Source organism: Dermacentor variabilis, chromosome 6 (assembly GCF_050947875.1).
Source record: "Dermacentor variabilis isolate Ectoservices chromosome 6, ASM5094787v1, whole genome shotgun sequence".
NCBI lineage: Eukaryota > Metazoa > Arthropoda > Arachnida > Ixodida > Ixodidae > Dermacentor > Dermacentor variabilis.
In genome coordinates, this window is record NC_134573.1 from 116,254,981 (window position 1) to 116,273,586 (window position 18,606).

The 18,606-nt window shown below is 45.6% G+C and overlaps 1 long non-coding RNA gene across 1 annotated transcript; it reads left to right on the top strand.

Moving 5' to 3' along the window:
- The first annotated feature begins 356 nt into the window (after positions 1-356).
- LOC142585076 (uncharacterized) lies at positions 357-11,786 on the top strand. The gene is made up of 3 exons (XR_012829023.1): positions 357-1,003; positions 6,035-6,164; positions 11,491-11,786. It is a non-coding gene; the product is annotated as an uncharacterized LOC142585076 (long non-coding RNA).
- The last annotated feature ends 6,820 nt before the right edge of the window (positions 11,787-18,606 follow it).

Here is an 18,606-nt window from a genome sequence, read left to right on the forward strand (position 1 = left end):
GCTTCACCTAAGGCTGTTTCAAGCGTGTTGTGCTACTAAATGCTTCGTGTGAGCTAATCATAGAGCGGCACTTCGCGTTTTAAAAGCTGGCTTTAGTGCCGCGAGATCCGGGGCAATTTATCATGCTCCACTCGCGAGCTGACCTACATAACATGGGAGAAGGTTCTCGTGTTTTTAGGGTGACCCGAACGGGCGAAGCATGTGACGCACTTGATACGTTGTTTTCACTTATGTCGTGTATAGTATCGTTGCACGTGAGCATATTGTGAAACGTTCCCCTTCCTACAGAAACATCACGTCGATCTACTTGTCTGCAGATGCGTAGAATCTTTTCTAACTACGAGACGAGTGATAGCGCAGCAACATACAAGCGTGCCGACTTCTTCATCCCATATCAGTAACAAAAAAGCAATCTAAGCACAGCGAAAAGTACATGGGAGAACATGTGGAATCTTGACATTTACTAATCTACTGGAGACACAATAGAAGTTAAACGCACGTTGGCTCTGTAGCAACTACACTCATCTGAATTGCGTCTCAAGGAGCCTTCAACGTGCCTGCAGCTATGTCTTCTTTTTCAAATTTTTTTCTCTAGATGCTTTGTTTGGTTAAAGTCTTTTTGGACACTTTCCCTGTCGGGTACGCATGATGTCTCACTTCCTCCATGTATTTACCCCCTTACTAGACTTTACTTCTACGTCTAGACCGCCACGATAAAAGATAAACGACACAAAGCGTTCACCAATTAGAGCTGCCAAGGTCGTGCCACGCATAGCAAAAGTCTGGACTCACGCTACGTATATGGTTCGTTAGCACGGCTGACCCCTTTCCGGACGAGGAAAGCGAGGATAACATCAATCTTGTCGTTTTTTTTCATGACTATTTTTTTTTCGTTCGCAGGGGTGCGACAGAGGTGGACTGAGCTCGAGCGGACTGGCGAAGGCCGCCTTGGCTTGCACCCAGCAGCAAAAGAACAGAACCTCTGGGCTTCTAGAAAATAGAGGTAACAGGCAAGAAACAAAAATGAAAAGAGCGATGTTTATTTTATTATTTTTTTTTGTTACGTTGCTGATGATGTAGACACTGGAGAAGACAAGAGATAAGGCCCAGAGAGCGTGAGTCGTGATCATAGAAACGCGCGCTCTAACAGATCAAAGACATTTCGTTTTTTTGTTTGTTTGTTTTTTGTCATTCACAAATGCAGCGGAATACACGTGCGTATGAGCAAGGTTTCGTTTCCACGATGTTTCGCCCGCACGCTCCAGGGAGCGCTAGTACGGGCGTGGCTGATACATGAACGCCAAACGAAGTCAATCAAGGTGGTGTAGCATGCCTGCGGAAGCTCCTCCCCCTCCCTGGTCAAGGGAATAAATTGACGGAGAAGCGTAGCTTTCGTATGTAACAATTTCGACAAATCCGTATATTATTGCAAATGTCGATTCGCTTATAGAAAGCCGCCGTGGCGTCTCAGAGGCTGTGGCTATCTCCATGCTGAGGAAGGGGTCGCGGGTGCGATTACCGGCCAAGGCGCCGCCGCATTCCACTGTGGGCGGAATGTAAGAACGTTCGTACACTCGGGTTAATGTTTACCTCGAAAAACTCTACGTGGACAAAATGAGCCCGATTTAGCCCACCGCCACAGTGTCTATCGCAGCTCCAACATTTCTTTCGAGATGCTAAACATAACGAATAATTCGCGTGTCCAGCTAAAGACCCTAAGCGTATTGCCACTGGTGGACGTGGAACGTAAAAAATTTACTCGCAAGAAAAGTGATTGAATGTGTTCCCGAGTTCACTTTCGCGCAAGCATTATGTCTTTCTCACAGCTGATCTCGGTTAGAAAAAAAGAAAAATAAGAGGAAAGCTCGAACTGAACGTATAGGACTCACGAGGCGTTCCGAACGTCTCACCAGATCGCTTGCTCCTTGTTACAACAGCCGTGGCCGGCACACGCCTCGCCAATAAAAGTCCCGCGTTGCATTGTGCCTCAACCTCGGACCAATGCCGCTGTATGCGTGTTGGTTGCGAAATAGGTCGAGTCCGCCTATAGCTACTGCAGCCACAGATGTGCCTCGGGCACGCATTGCAACACATGCACCGTACCGCTTGTGCATTTACGCCTCGGGCACGTGCCTCTATAGAAGCCTGCTCTGCGACCTCCTCTTAGCGTTCCCAGTCGCATTTTCGAAACCGCGCTTGCTGAATGCACTGTTCTGGCTCGCATTGTTGACAACTATAGAGAGATATTCCTTTGCGCAGAACGCATTTTCTTTTTCTTCAAATCTTTCTTCCTTGCTTTCTTTCATTTTTGTTCTCTCTTTTCTTTCTCCCTTTCTCTCCTTTCTTCTTTCGCTAACTTTGCATCCTTGTTTTCCTCTTTCTCTTCTCCTATAGCAGAATTGCTGCTGATCTACTTGCGTGCTTCACTGCCTTTTCTTTCTCCGTGCCTCTTATTCAATCGAGCTAAATGATGGACTAGCGAACCTGCTGGCAGGGGCCAGCAGCCGGTTCCGCTCAAGTTTTCGTGCCCTACCTGACGCGGAGTATGAAATGGGCTTTAGAAAAAAAAAAAATTCGCGAGAAAGTGCGCGCCTATATATCGTCTCGTGCTCACGCCGTGTTAGGTGCGCAAGCCGCGCGCGTAGAACGCGCGGCTTGCATTATGCTGAACTAGAAAGGAAAGAAAATGATTCGTTCCCGTCGAGCGGAGATATATAGACGCGGAAGCGACCGAGGAATTGTGGAGGTGGCATGGCGAACAAAACTCCTCGGGCAACGCCACGGACGCCTTTTTTCGGGTACTTCCTGCTCTTTCCCTTTCTAACTTTCTTGTTTAGTTTCGTTTTGTTTTTGTTTTTCGCCCGTCTTCTTTTCTGCGCGTTTTCCGGAGCTTGTGCGCGCGCGCGCTTTGGCTTTGTCCGTCGGCTGCGGGATTCGGTCGGTTCTCGATTTTCCTCAATTGAGATTGCGCAACCCGATGATCGCGTGAAAGCGGTGACTCGTTCACGGTGACGTGATGTCTCGAAGAGTTGCGCGAGGCTTTAGTGGCTTTACTCGGCGACGGGCTATGCGGGAAGTGTGGGTATGCCGGATTGTTCGGAGTTAAAGTGACACTATCGCTATCGTGATCACAGAGGCACAGAAAGGAAGGTTCAAAACTGAAAAAGTACGCATCGATAGTGATCTTTTAAACCAATGCACAACGCATAATACCAGTTTCGTTTTCTTCTTCTTCTTCTATACTGAATTTTTAAACGTTATCAGTCGAAGATTGCAATGTTCTAATCATTCAACAGGATTTCTCGAAGAGGCAGACGTTACTTGCGCACTAAGTAGGATTGCTTAATCGACTAATCAACAAAAACACTAATTGGGTTTGTATCTAATCAGTTAACGGCACATATTGCTAACTACAAATTGTAGCCGGGGAGTTTACAACGCATATACACTTAGAACGAACTTCCCACGGAAAAGGACTCGTTTGAAGCAGGACAAAGAAACTGCCATTCGTTAAATGAGCAAGGAAAGCCGTAAAAACGGGCCCACAGACTTCTGCCTCACGGAGAAAATTACAACCACCTACTTTAGTGCCGCTGCTCTGTGCGATTCTTCTGCATCGTAAGACTTGTTTTGTTGCAAGGTCCGCCCTACGTCTTCCGTTTCCGGTGCGGTTCTATTGTCATTGTCGTGATGCACACGTATGGCTTTGCATCTATGAAAGGACTTTCTATAAGGTTGCCAGCGTTGAAGCGCTAGCACGAGCAAAAATGTGGTCCGAGTAAAGCTCTCGGCAAACAAGCAGGATTGCGTGAGCCGTCGGCAGCCATTTTGCGCCGCCCACCTCTTTTAGAGATTTTTATACCGGGACGGAAGGGGGTGGGAGAAGGCGGTTCATAGATAAGCATGCTCGCTCACGACTACCCTGACTCACACTCACACCACATTTATGTCACGGCCAAGAAATAGAGTGTTAGCGAGTGACGAAGGCGGGAGTGGATGTCAATATGAACAGGAGTGAGTGCCGCCAAATGCGAATGCGAACAAAAGTCAGTGAAGGTGAATTTCAGTGTAACAGGGAGTCTACTGTCGGCGAGTGCGAGTAAATCTGCGTAAACGGGAGTATGCGAATGAGTGCTTGTCAGTGAACGCTGACGCAAGTATAAGCGTGTGGTGGGGCCGGCAGGTGTGACTAATACACGCCGCTGTCTCACCTGTTAGCTGTTACGATTATAATCTTTGTTTGTTTGTTTGTTTGTTTGTTTGTTTGTTTGTTTGTTTGTTTGTTTGTTTGTTTGTTTGTTTGCAGTTCTTTCTAAAGAGAACTGCAGGGCTAGTTTAACCTTGTCAAGTATACTTTTTTTTAACTTTGTTTGCACCTCTCGTGCACTTCTAGCATAGAAAAATGCGCTGAAGCATTGTTTACAGGCGCTAGATAGAGCAAGATACCCGCAGTACGAATGATGTAACGTACTGACGTAACGGTACACGCAACGCTAACACACGCATTACTAGTGGCCTTTGAGACATCGACACAAAGGGGGCATTGTTAGAAGCCTATTGTATCAACAGAAAGAAAAGGTAGGAGGGGGGGGGCGATATTTTAATTCGCGTTGTCTTGTCAAAATAGAAAAGAACAGAAACAAAACCACGAGCTTTATAGCCTCTCCATGAAAGAATAGCTTTAGCTACATGTGCGATGAATTTGATCCAGTATGACGATAGCCGTTCGCTTTGATAACTTCTTTGCGTTCTCCCACGCAGCGATAGCTTCTACGAATGCTACGAGTTTCGCCGTGAGTAAAGACTTAGTTCAGCTTTGGCGTTTGTCCCGCTTACAGTTTGCTATGGCTCAGCTCTGTTGAAATCATGTTCAACAGTATCGTCTAATCCCACTCTTTCTTGTTGCGGAAAAGTTGATTTGCTGGAGAAATGAAGCGATCAGTGGCTAACTGAGTGCCTACTTCTTGCAAGTGCGCACCCCAAATTCGGCGTCAGTGTGTGTCACTGACGGCATCACATTTTTGCGTATTTCCCTGTTTTGATAAAGCGAAGGTCCACATAAGTTCTGGCATTAAGTCGTTAGCTAATTTCAGATAGAAAGATGGCCTTCTTATTACTGTGTATGTACTGTGTATTATTGCGATACTGCGTATTATCATTAATAAGTTATGACTATTCCCGGGAACTTTAACGCTAGCTGGTGCTGAAATTTTGACTTGGCGTCGCACCCACTTTTCCTCTATGGGTCCTTGCTGGCTTACCAAATGCTCGTTTACATTAGGATTGGCCTACCTTTTATTTAAGAACACTAATATGCTAGTCCATCTTATGTTGGACTAGCCTAATCTATAGCCTCACTAAAGTTGCTAAGAGCAGTGTCCTGATCTAATGAAAACTTTTTTTTCTGTGCACGAATATAAGAGACAGACGCTCCGACAGCGTTGATGCCTTCAGGTAGCACACGAGGGTTTATTGGCCAGTTTCCTTCTCCCAAGTTCAGGTATCACACGACGCCTTGCCGCAGAAAGGATGTTGTACATACGCCGCAAGGGTCGTGACTATAGTGGCGCTTGCTAACACTCCTAGGTTTAACTCTAGTACACATACAAGTACTCAAGAAAGTGTTCGGGAAAACGACGCCAGGGGTAGCTCAATTGGTAACGGCATCGCAGGCGTAATGCCAAGGCGTAGGTTCGTATCCCACCTACAGCCAGCTGTTTTGTTATCCACTTTCGTTTTCTTTTATTTATAATTTGTAATTTTCTAATAAGCAAGGAAGTTGCACTACTGTATTACTTGATAACACGGGTGCTTGTTGTAAAAATTCTTTGTTGCCCCTCCTGCAGGGGCCGCTACCTTAAGCCTGCAATATTGTAAAGGTACATAAATAATAAATAAATTTGCCCACTGTGTTTCTTGTTATCATTGTCTGTTGATTTGATGTGGTTGATGCATTTCACCAGTCGTTCGTGTCTGTTCGGGTCAATAAGTTAATATTAATTACGTCATTGTGTAGTCATTCCTGTCATTGCAGGTGATTGCTTTTCCACAGAAGAAGCATGCCTCGAAGAGACATGAACATCGGCTCTGAGGCCGATGCCCTGTAGCGATGAAAAGTGCACGCCTGATTCTTATCAGTACCCGTCGAATCAGCGGCTACAAAGGTAAGGGCGTTAAAATATGCAAAGAAACACTTACGAAATTTATTTATTTATCGATACTATTGGTCCAACTAAGGACTAAGATAGGAGTGGTAGGATACATACAAAATATACATATTACTCACAAGTAACATGGCAACAAATCAATTGGTAACAAGCATATAAACGATATAACTCCTTATTTAGGTGCTGAGCGTGATTAATAATCAATAACACAAGAGCACTAAATATACAAAATAAACATATAAGATATACAAATAAGTAAAATATAGATGAGAACAAATCAATGCTAACAAAAATGCGAACAATTACTCCTTATTTAGATGCTACAAAGACAATTAGTATTCAGAGATACATTAACACTATCGTTATGCGAAGTCGCCAGTTATAAAACTTTCTATAGATAAAGGGTGTATGTAAATCAATTACTTGATCGCCTGTAGCACTTCCTGTTCACTCGAGAATGAAATTGTAGCGAAAGCGTTAAATTCCGTTCTGTTCAAAATGTTTAGAGTTGCGCCGTTATTTACTTTACCGTAAGACATTGCTAGCAATGAGCTTCGACCAAGGTCTCGGCATTCCGCTGCGCCTTTATGTAACTGCGACCAACCTACATGACTCCGAAGTATTTTATTCGCGTTAGAGCACCAGCATGACCTACACTGCAGCCAGGTTACTGATGGAAAAAAACCTGCTCTAAAAGAACTCGGCAGGACTCGCATTGTTTAGAGGTAAACGCACGCGTCACTCCGCTAAAGCGTTGCGTGATCGCTCAGATGCTTGGAGATTGCTCGCCGACTGCCTTGCCACCCGCAGTGCAGTGCCCGCGTGCGGGTGATTGTGCGAGTCGTTCCTGTTCCTTGCTCTGCGCGATTGTTTATTGTGCGTGCAGTGGGCAGAAAGAAACATTACTAGCACACCGAGTGGAAAAGACAATCACTAGCGCCGAGCTTGGAGTCATCGTTATTGCGTCGTGAAGAATGGTTGTCGCTTATCAACTGCCCCAGTTTTTCTTTCTTTTTTTAAACGTTACTTATCTCGCTATGCTCGCGGACAACTAGCCACGGCAGTGAAGCGAAAGCTCCAGGGGCGGCGCTTTATTGCACGCGTGTTACTGCTCCGAGTAGTCCGGAGATGCTGAAACGAGTTTGAGTTATCCGAGATACTGAATCCTGTTAGCTTTCACGTGCTGCGGCTCGCATTTGCCAAAACGTGGAAGGGAAGAGTTATAAAGTAAGTCAATTTAATCACTGAGTAGTTTATATTGTGTTTTATTCTAACATAAGCACCGTAATAAATAAGATGATTACGTTTGCTGCTATCCAGCTTAAGCTAACGCGAACGAGTCTGGAATTATTTTCAGCAATAATATTGCTTCCGCTCACCTTGCCTTCGTGTCTGTCCTGCTGTATGACACAGTGGCCGCATGTATGCCGCCAAATCAAGCTGTTTTCGTGTAGTCGGTTGGAGGGTTAGCCAGGGCGACTTTCGTTCTAATCAGCATTTTTTACTCGATGTTGTTCAAATTGCTCGTTAATTCGAAAATAAAGCAGGTTCTTTTTTTTTTTTGCTAGCACCTATAAGGCATATGTTGACAAGGTAAAGGAAAGTGCCCATCGTGAGTAGGAAGTAATGAGAACGAAACAAAGGCGTGCAAGACATGAAATTAGAGAAACAGACTGACATCGTTGTGGCTATTTATGACCGGTGTGGCACACGTGAGATGTGACTTAACTATCGAGGCTCTAAGCTTGTGAGAATTCCCTCGATGAGAATGTGAGTTTCAAAGTGAAAGTTACCAGAAAACGAAATGTGTGTCCCCCGGGGCGCAATCCTGTACTTCCGAGTAAAAAAAGCAATTCTTGATGCAGGGACCAAAGGAAGAGTGGGTCATGTGTTGGCCGCCACTATGATAGGTTTTCTGAGCACTGTGTCGGGCTTGATAATTGTTGGCCCTGGTGCACTGCTGAAGAGTGGAGCTAAGTGCCGTTTGTGTCCATTCTTCGCAGCTGTCTCAATGGTGCCTGTAGTCACGTTCACATTCGCCTGGCTTACGGCGCGTTGCATCGTCAGTTTCTGCAATTCTGCAGCATGTTTATTTTAACTTGCAGATTAGTGCCTTCCCTTCTTTCTTTATATACATTGCAATACCACGCGTCAAGAAATGAAGAACAAAAAGAGAAAAGGGGCATGAGCCACACGAGCGTCCGGTTTACTGTATGCCCTACATTTGGGCGTAAGTGCAAGGGGGAATATAAAGTGGGAAATAGGGGACGCCGCCTATACAGGGGACAATGCACAAGACTGAGGCCGGCGCTATTAAAAAAAAACTGCAGTAGCCCACAAATAGATTTCCGCGCCGGAGACGGATGTGGCGGCGGCGGTTCAGGAATTGTCGTCTGAAAAAAATATTCTAGAGCCCATCCGGTTTAATGCTGCCTGTAGTATGCGGCTTATATGCGGCCTGTTTAATGCGGCTGGACGTAGTATGTAGGGTTTATTCTTATGCCATGGTGGAATGGTGGATAATCCAACGTTGCGACCGTTGTGGATATGAAGAAGACATAGAACACCTGTCGCGAATTTGTCCTTAACCCGCGCATTTGAATACTATACGCGAAGCGGAATCTTCAAGCGATGCTTGTGCCAGTTTGCTATAATAGCAAACTGCTACCTTGGGGGGCAGTGGAATAGCTATACTTTACCACTTGATATTTTTTCGCCATAGAAGGCCAACAGCACAGGTTGCAAATGCGGTGTGGTTTTACCAAACATAGGTTAACACGGCACGCCCACTTAGAGCATGGCCTTTCGACTCAGCTCATCTTAATGCCGGCTTCTCATGAAGTCACGTCATCGGCACACGCACGAATTGAGCCAAAAAGCCCGGAAGAGGTTCGTGAAAGAATTGATTTTACGGTGGAGTTCAATCTTTCCGAAACTCCAAGAGACGACGTATACACATAGTGAAGGGCTCTGCATTAATTTTAAATTTTAACTGTAGCTTGGATGCTTTAACGTGCATTCAAAGCATCATACACGAGCAAGATCTTTATTTTTATTTTTATTTTTTTCATTCCACCCGCATCTAAATGCGGGCGCCATGGCCGGGATTTGAACCCGCTACCTGGCTTTCAGCAGCGCAATGCCATAGCAACTGAGCCAGCGTAGCCGGTATACGAAAAAAATGCTTGACCCTGTACGAACGCGCAACTGCAAAATAGCAGTATATGTATGATAAAATAGACGTATAGCGTAAACGCTATTGCCATCTCCCATGACGTCATTCCTCATGCGACAAAAGAACCCACGCAGCAATATAGGTACGGGCGCCGTGACCTTAATTAATTCTGCACTCTCTCTCGATCTTGTTTTTTTCGCTGCCACTCTCTACCCTCTCACTCTGTTTCATTTTTCGTTCATTATTTGCTGCGTGTTCCGTAAGTTATTTGTTTCTACTTTCTCTTTTTCTCGCCCATAATTGTGTCGTTATATTTCATCCTTGTTTCCTGAGAGTTTCCTTAGATTTCTTTTTTTTATATTATTATCATTACTTTAAGTGAAACCGGCCGAAGAGAGGATATCCTCCGCACACAGCGGTGCCCCCGTGAATTCGGCTCTGTGTTCAACTCCGCCTCTTCATTTTCGTTTCTAATTCTTTGACATCCGCATTTACCTCGGTAAAGCCCGCTCCAGTGAGATGCCCGGATCCCTCACTCTAGAGCGCGAAACTTTGAACAGCGAATATATATTCCATCACGTGACACTGTTATATAAACGCGTGCATCATGCGCAGACTAATTTCAGCAGTGATAACTGGAGAATCGTTGAGGTGACATTAGAGCTGGCCAGAAAGGCTAGCAAGTTACTACAGGCAACTAGAAACATGAAAACGAAGAAAAATGTAGCCGTACGACGCGAGCACAATGACAAAAAAGAAAGGAATTACAAATGCGAAACAACCATCATGTGAACAGCCACATTAAATTTACCAAATTAATAAAGGAAAGATGGACAATGAGCATACGCGAGGTGTCGGAAATAAATCGTTTACTACCCACACTCTATTAACGCGTCCGCGAACTATTTTTGTCAGTGAATTGCTTAGTCGAATTAGTAGCAGTGACATCTCCAACGATTGAATAAGGTCTGCTGCCACGCAGCGAAGTGACAATTACGTTCGTAGCCCTCGGAGCAGGAGCAGCACTCCTCCAACGTCAGAAAACACAATGCACATCAGTAGGCGCATATTTAGGTCAGTCCTTGAAGCTGTCAGACGCTTACAAATAGAGGTTATGTTGTGCCAAGTCCTAGTGAGCACTGTAACGTATGAGGCTGTGAAAAACTGCGCGCTTGATTTTAAATAAGAAGCGATTGCTGAACGCTACGTTGACCAGAAAGCTATACGATCGTGTCGTCATCACAGCTGTCCTATGCGAAAGTTGAACTTCAGAACAAGATTGCGAAGAGGCGAGTAAAACTCTTGCTTGGGCTAGTTGGCTCATGCTTGAAGTAGTAAAGGCAAGGCGCAGAAGACCAGGACTCAGGAAGGACAACACAAACGACAGGACCGGCACCGGTCCTGTCGCCGGTCCTGTCATTTGTGTTCTTCTCCCTGAGTCCTGGTCTTCTGCGCCTTGCCTTTACTAATCGAAGAGGCGAGTCCGGCAGTTCGGCAAGGCTGGCTCGCAGTTGCAAGTCGTACCTGAGACTTCAGTAAAAGGATGCTGCAGAAACAATGCAAAGCACACAAGCCTGGTAACCGGCTACTATAGGGCTTGTTCGTGTCTGCCCCTCACAATGGCGGCCGATAACATGCGTCGCCTGACTGCCGCCCAAAGTTGTCGGCTTTATGCAAGTCGAATTAAACATTCGGGTCCGAAAGGTTCGTTAACTGCCCTGAATATAAACCTGCGTTAACGAAAAATTCTTAGAACCTTGATGGCGCGCCTCGGTGATATCCGCCCGCTGTCAAGGTACACAAAGAAGGACCCCGCTGGCGTTAGTCAATCTGCAGTACAATTGCAACCATTGCTGTGATGTATGCTTGGTTAGACAGTTATACATGCGCATTGTGTGCCTGTGTATTATCGTGTAAACATATGGTGCGCCTGTGGCGAACCTTCGCAGAGATCTGTGGGAAACTCGTGTTCTCATTGTATCTGTACGGGCAGGCCGTAAAAGCCACAGGGCCGAAGGAAAAGTGCGGCTCTTGCACAAGTAGATACGGTATTGTTTTTCTAGCTTGTTTTTTTTTTCGGTGGGAATGTGTTCCTTTTTTTTAGTCTACTAAGATTCCTTCCTTTCTTATTTATTTCTTTTTTTTTAGACTTGTTCGAATCTCTCTCTCTCTTCCTGTGCTGCACATGGGCCACCGCTGCTGTCTCCCGCTGCCGCAGCAGTATTCGACCTGCTTTCGCACGGGCCCTTCAGCCGCACTCTCCAGCTCCACGCTCACGTCACCGGCGCGCACTGCAGGGCGACGGACCCCCACGTTTCCCACCTGTCTCCTGCGGCGTTGTGTTGCTCTTATTAACTTCCTGCCCTCGGTTCTCTTCTTTTATTTTGTTTGTTTATTCCTTCCTTCGTTCCCTTATGCTCAACTTTTTCTTACTCCGTTTTTTTTTTTTTCTGCCGAGTACGTGTCACGCGCTATCAGCCGCTACGCGGCGTTCGCGGCGGAAACGGCGACAGCGACGCCTAATTTCTCTTCCCACATTTGTGATTATTTATTGCCGCCAGTCCAGTTTCTTTTCTTTTTTTTTTCCGATCAGAAGCAAGAACAAGAGCCGCAACGTGGCAAGAAGAAAGGAGGCGGTTGACGACGGGGGTTGGGGGGAGGGGGAGGGCTATAGCATAGATTGTGGAAGAGAAACCCGGTTTTTCCGCTTTTTCTCAGCGGGTGGGGGGGGCCTCGTAATCCGGACGAAGCAGCCGGGGGTTGTTTTCGTTTTGCGTCCCCCGCATGAGCTCGTGCAACTAGCAGTTCTGTTTTACCGGATTGCGACAGCGGCTTAACGCGTGTGTGACGATTGCGGGGAGCAAGAAAGCGTTTCTCGGCCTTTATGGCGGAAGCCCCGTAAACTCGTTTTGGACGCGGACCCAGCGATCAGTGTAAATTTGTTTCAGGGGAAAGCCGCTGTGCGTCTCGTTTTGCTGCTCCAGATAGCCAGAAAACGAGAAGTAAAATTGAAAGATTGCCGTTTGAGCAAACGCTTTCTTTTTTTCATTGAGACACGAGTAAAGAAAGGAGCGAAAACGATTTATGCAGTGTTCTGAGTGGCAGTGCGCACGGAAGCTGATGGATACAGACAGGTAGGCATTAAGAAGGAGTGAAGAACGCCAGCGCTGCTGACATCGTCAGTACAGTATTGGTGAACTGCAAGATCGAAAAAAATAAATGTGGCTTAGAAAAAGAAGAATATGTTCAGATCTACCGTGCATTCTAAGTTCAATGTATGCTAAGTGCACACTAAATGTCATGCCTATAATTATTAGTATTTTCATTTCATACGGCATGTGTTCTCATCCACTGTTTATATGCAGCGAACAGGTCACAACGCAGTGCAATGTTTATGTTACTACACTGCACCTGTCAGTCACATGCTATTCCGAAATGCAAACACCAGCTCAGTGAGATGCACACTGAGAAATGTCGACGTAGCTATGTCAGTTGTAGCAGGAAGAATTGTGAGGAGAGATGTATTGGGTGGGCGAGATAGAGATGCAGTGAAAATTACGACACGTGTTGCATACGACTCATGTCATGGTATGTGTTATGTAAGCCCATTTAAGGGTTCTACAACATTTGTGTCCCTGCGGCGAAATACCCATTCTTGATAGTTCGACATGAACGGGCCCATACGCAGTGGCGCGAGAATGGGAGGCGGGTCAAATATGAGAAATTTCAAAGGAACTGTTAAATATCAGGCGTCATTCCGTTAAGAGAGACGCCTGTGTGCAGTGGAGACGCCTATCGGGCAACATTTGCAGGACATGTCTTATGCCGGGATTTATTCTGCGATCACGCAGAACAGAGGGGCGCTCGTTACCATAGCACTACTTAGGAGATCGCATGCCGTGCTTACATAAGCTGGTCTGCTGGAGCTCGTATCTGGCGTGCATGTAAAGTTTTCATCCTGCGGGGGAATTAAGTTCGGTCATTGAATTGAGCCATGTGTGAGCCATGTGTACGCGGCCGCAAAAATCCGGAGACCAGTCAGCGCATTCTAATCGAATGCGAAGGGATTCACCCAGTGCCAACCGTAGGTATAACGTGCACCTTCCAGAAGCGCTTGGATTTTAAGTGGACAGAAGCGTCAACCGGTCATCAGTCGAGATAAGCAAGAGACGTTTAGAGTATCGGTGGAAAAAACAGCACGGAGGAGATTGATACGACCAGATCTCTTACAGTAATAGCTGGCGGAAAAACATTGAGATTTATACAAAAATGCCAGATAAAAGCATTTGTAGCATACATGATTGAATCAAACAGGCTAGGTGATTATTTGTCACCTCCTTGTTTCAAAGGGGATGCGATTAAATCATAACCGTCGTCATCGTGTAAAATGGCACGATGTGATGCTAATGATGATGAGATGACTTAATTGTATCCACTTTGAAACAGGATGGTGACATAGTCACCCAGCCAGCTTGATTTAATTAGGTACACAATATATATTCTTCTAGCAGTCTTGTATACATCTCCTTAAACTTACTATACTTGAACTGCTCTGTGCCGCTACCTGTGCATCTGCTACATGGAGTACTACCTCGTTCAATAATATGCAAAATGCATTGTAAAACGCGCACGTATCGACCGTGCATGGCGCGTATGTCACATAGCGTGTCCCCGTGCACGCTAGAACGTGTCTATATGTGTAGGGCATTTTTTTACAATGTATGCTAGCAAGCGCTGGCGTGACTCAGTGGTAGAGTAGCTGACTCCCTCGCATTGGGCCCAGGTGAAATCCCTGCTTGAACTGAGCATTTTTTTTTTCTCATTCCCGATGATAGCAGGTACGGGCACAAACGGTGGCGGCGGCGGACTCCATCACCGACCGAAATGGCTATTGGTATGAGCCCGTAACAGCTTAGGCTGTAAAAGAGAATTGAAGCACCCACCCGTGGCCAGCGAACCATAGAACAAGTAAACAAGCGTTTTCTGCAGGAGCTCACCCTGAGAGCAAAGTTCGCGTACTCTTTTGTATGGTCACGCACTTTTTTATTTTGGAAGACACCAAAGAATCAAACGCTTCAAGGCCTGGAAGCGTACTAACTATATATGCCAATGACATATACATGTATTGTCTCAATAATGTATTTCAAACCGCTGCTTAATCATCAGCAGAAAAAATAAAGGCCAATCTCCTCTTCGTGAAACGGCACCGCTGGTGACGCCAGCGTTGCGATACGGACCTGCACAGTACATTTTCATATTTGGACGTTACGGAGCTGTTTTCAAAGTTACAGGATTGAGCTCCCGCTTACTTTCGGGTGCTATGTAACTGTTCTGTATTAACAAGTAATAGAAACACGTAACTAGCCTTCTAGCCTCGAGGAGACACCATAACGTGTCCATAACGTCCAAAACGTGTCTATAACGTGTCCATAGAAAGAGCAGTACTCAAAGCTCATTCATAAAATGTCGATAGAAAGAGTGTGGACATATGCTCTAACAGCTTTTGTGGACTACACTACGAGAGCGAACCTTGTGGACGTTCACAGTCCATGATGCACAAAGGAAATGTGCTACCAACGAATTTTGTGCATGGGCATCCTACCGTCCTGTCCTACCGTCCAATCCTACCGCGCAATTAGTAAAAAAAGAAAAACATGAACCCGTACTAACCCACCCAGCTGTCAATGCTTTCACGGACAGCCTGTATGTTTTCTTGGGTGCAAGAAATTCTTGAGGAAATAATGCAGTGTATACATTGCATTATTGCATAAAGTGTGTGATATTTATAGACTCTAACTATAGTTAGAGTCTATAAATATCACAGACCTTATAGTGCAGCCAATCCAGTTATACTACGTTTCATGCATTGCAGGCAATGCTACGAAGGCTTGAGAGACTTCTCAAGCTGTTCGCATCCGCATCCAGAAAGTAGTGCGTCAAATACGTAGGAAAGAATTTGGATGCGCGCCATGAAATTCGATGCAAAATTATGCTCGAGCTTTTATATCACTAGATACGACTTATTACACAAAAAGTGACGTCGGAGATCTAAACCCAATCAGCCCGAGAGGATCCGGGTAATGTGTTTCTGCGACCAACGGCCACAGTGCATCAGCGCTCGTGACCAAAACATAGTACGCCGTCTACTACAGAAGCTCAACTAGGCAAATAGGCGATATGTGATTTGACATAAACTTGCGCCTACAAGCGACAGTTGCAATGAATGAAGTGGTTATTTTGTAGAAAGTGATGCAGATCAAGAACAACCGAACTGCTAAACGCCCGGGGCGACACTTTTGTGGTCGCACTATGTGGGCAGATTCCGCATGCGTTGCCTACTATGTGCGAAACGGAGCATACCCCTGTTTGGTGAGTCGCTTGAGTGCAATGAACGTGTGATGCGCTTAGCAGACGTAAACAGACGCGCCGGAAAGAACGGAACCAGAAGACATCATGGCTGCACAATGCTCCAAGTACACCTATATAGACTTCCCAATTTCGGTGGGAATCGCAAGCAAATCGACAAGGCTTGTTATCGAGACGAAGGTGACGTGCGATGAAAAAAGAAAAATGTGTCAGCTTCGTTTCGGTGACGTTGCAAGAAATGGAAACAAAAGCTTTTCGGATGTCAAGTGACTGCCGCGTGCATGTTCGAGTGTCACATTTCTGCGCACGCAGTTTCGACCGCCATATGATTTCGAAATAAACCGTTTGAAAATATGCACTGCGCGTGTCTCGTCCTTCTGCTCTATACTATCCACGTCTGCTATGCATGTCATACGTTCAACTTGTCTAAATCAATTCTGTAACAGTACAATGGACCAACTTTCCATAATAGTTCTGTTTATCGTCTTCTTAATCTCTAGCAGCCTTAAACTCCTCACATCTAGCCACATGAGTACAGGATAATCATACGCTCCGGTCCCATTCTCTTCACTTCTTTCTCTACAATCTGGGGCTCCTGTTGCCGACCTGTTCGCTTCCCTGTTGCTGACATCTCCAATTATTCTGTTGCCGACGTCTTCACTTCCTGCCTCTTCAACTGTTGGTCAATTTGGGTAAATAGACCAACGTAGATGGCCAAGTTGTTTTATTTTGGACTCCGCAAGGCAGCAGTTGCCGGCAGCCATCACCCGCTAAGTGAAGTAATGAAACAAAGAAAGCCTCGCTTTAAAAAACTGCATGCATATTCGGAGTATATTCTTAACACACAAGCCAAAGTCAAAGCACACTGTCGAAAAATAAGTTGGATAAATAGGAGTAAAATACCTCAAACAAGCTGGCCAACGTTTCGATGGATGGATCTATCAGTGGACCTGTAGGTGAACCATTCACAAAGACAGATCCAGCTATAGAAATATTGCCGACCCCGCCTGGTGAACTTCCCACCTGTTTATTAAACATACAAGCCATATGTGGCAGGGGCTCTAACCCTAAGGGCCTGGATCGTCACGTCGGGCGCACAACCAGCAATGTGCGATCAAGGTAGATGAATGACATATAAGCTCAGGAAGCATGCGATAAAATAACAGAAATTTCATGACAGAACACATGGCTTATTTTACATCACAGGCTGGTAAGAAAACTGAAATGTGACCCAGAGCATTTTAAGTTTTCAACTGCAGCACTAAGGAGCGGAATAAAGAAAATTCAGGCCTTTAGCGAAAAGCACCCATTTTTTTCTCATAGACAGCGCCATATGTATAAGAGCTTCGCTTAAGTTCTTGTGCGAGAAAATAGCTATCTTCGTGAACCGAATTACTTTACAACCATTTGCAAATAATGGCGCATGTTTCGACAATCATCGCTGTAGTTCCTCTGCACATTCCACAAAGGCCTGGTGAGTTTTTAGCCAAGCTCATACCGCATTGCCATTAAGAAGGGTACCTGTAAGTGTGTTTCGTCGAATAAAATCATAAGGTGTATTGCTTCGGCCGTCAATGACCATACCATCCAAGCTGTTAATACGGCAGCGCAAGAAACCTCAAGGTACGCTATATTGACATTTAATACTGGGTAAGGATCGTGCGTTAGGCTCATATGCACCACCAGATGTCAATTTTCATTGTCCTACAGATGTCTAGTCGTCTAAACTGACCTCTAAACTGTAAAAACGTTCGCACCTGTAAGGTTTTTTATTGTAGCACTTGTAACCCCGTTACCGTTAGTGCCTTGCAAAAATTTGCAGAGGCCGACAACGGATCTCTAACTAGACGTGCGATGACAAAAGACGTAGTTGAAAACTATGTACTCATTCTGGCAGCCTTGGGTGCACAGAAATATCCGACAAGAGAATGAAACTTACCTGTCGGATACTTCTGTGCGCCCAAGGCTGTCAGACTAAGTACATACTTTTCAACTACGTCTTTTGTCATCGCACGTCTAGTTAGAGCTCCGTTGTCGGCCTCTATAAATTTTTTGTAAGGCCCTAACGGTAAGGGTGTTACCAGTTCTACAATGAAACGCCCTTACGGGTGCGAACATTTTTACAGAGTACATTTTCATAATCTCAAAGTTAGTAAGATACTTTGGCTTTCTCGTACAGTCGACTTCATATGTGCATACGTACTGAGCTCATATGCTAAACCTTGGCATCTCATAAACATATCTTGACATAAGTTTCCTGTCGATCCTGCTGCTCAAGGTACGCGTGCCGTAAGTGATAAATAGTTAGCGCGCCTTGCTCCTGTTAAAGCTCGGCGTGAGTACAGATTAAAAGTGGAAACATTTATCAGCCATTAACAACAAAGTTTACGAATGCTCACTGGCACAGCGAACTGTCATCTTTTCTTTGTGTTTGTTTTTTCATTGTTTTTTTTGGTAAAGTTATAGCGCACGAACATGAGATGAGCCGGCCGCCGAAGCAGTACGTAACAGCTAATGCTCTGAATGTCTATCCAATAATCCGTTCAACACCTTCTCGTATTCTTTTTTGTTGATCTATCTCTAAATCTTTTGTTGGCGCGCTGCCAATCGCTGCCGAGAGCGGCAAACGAAGCGCGAGTACGTCCCGAAGTCGGCAACACGAAAGCGCAAGTGCGGAAGGTGCCGCAAGCCGTTCACTTTCGCGTTTGCCTGCGAGCCGCTCGGCGCATTGGCACCTTTCTCCTTTCTTCGTCTTCTGCTCGCGTCTTCGTTTTCCCTCGGCCCATGCTTACGTAATCGCTCCTTATGTACCACGTGCGCGCTTGGCCGGCCAGCTGCATTCCCGCACCCTTCGGCCGTACTGCACGCGCGAGTTATAATACCGCCCGTGTGTGTTTC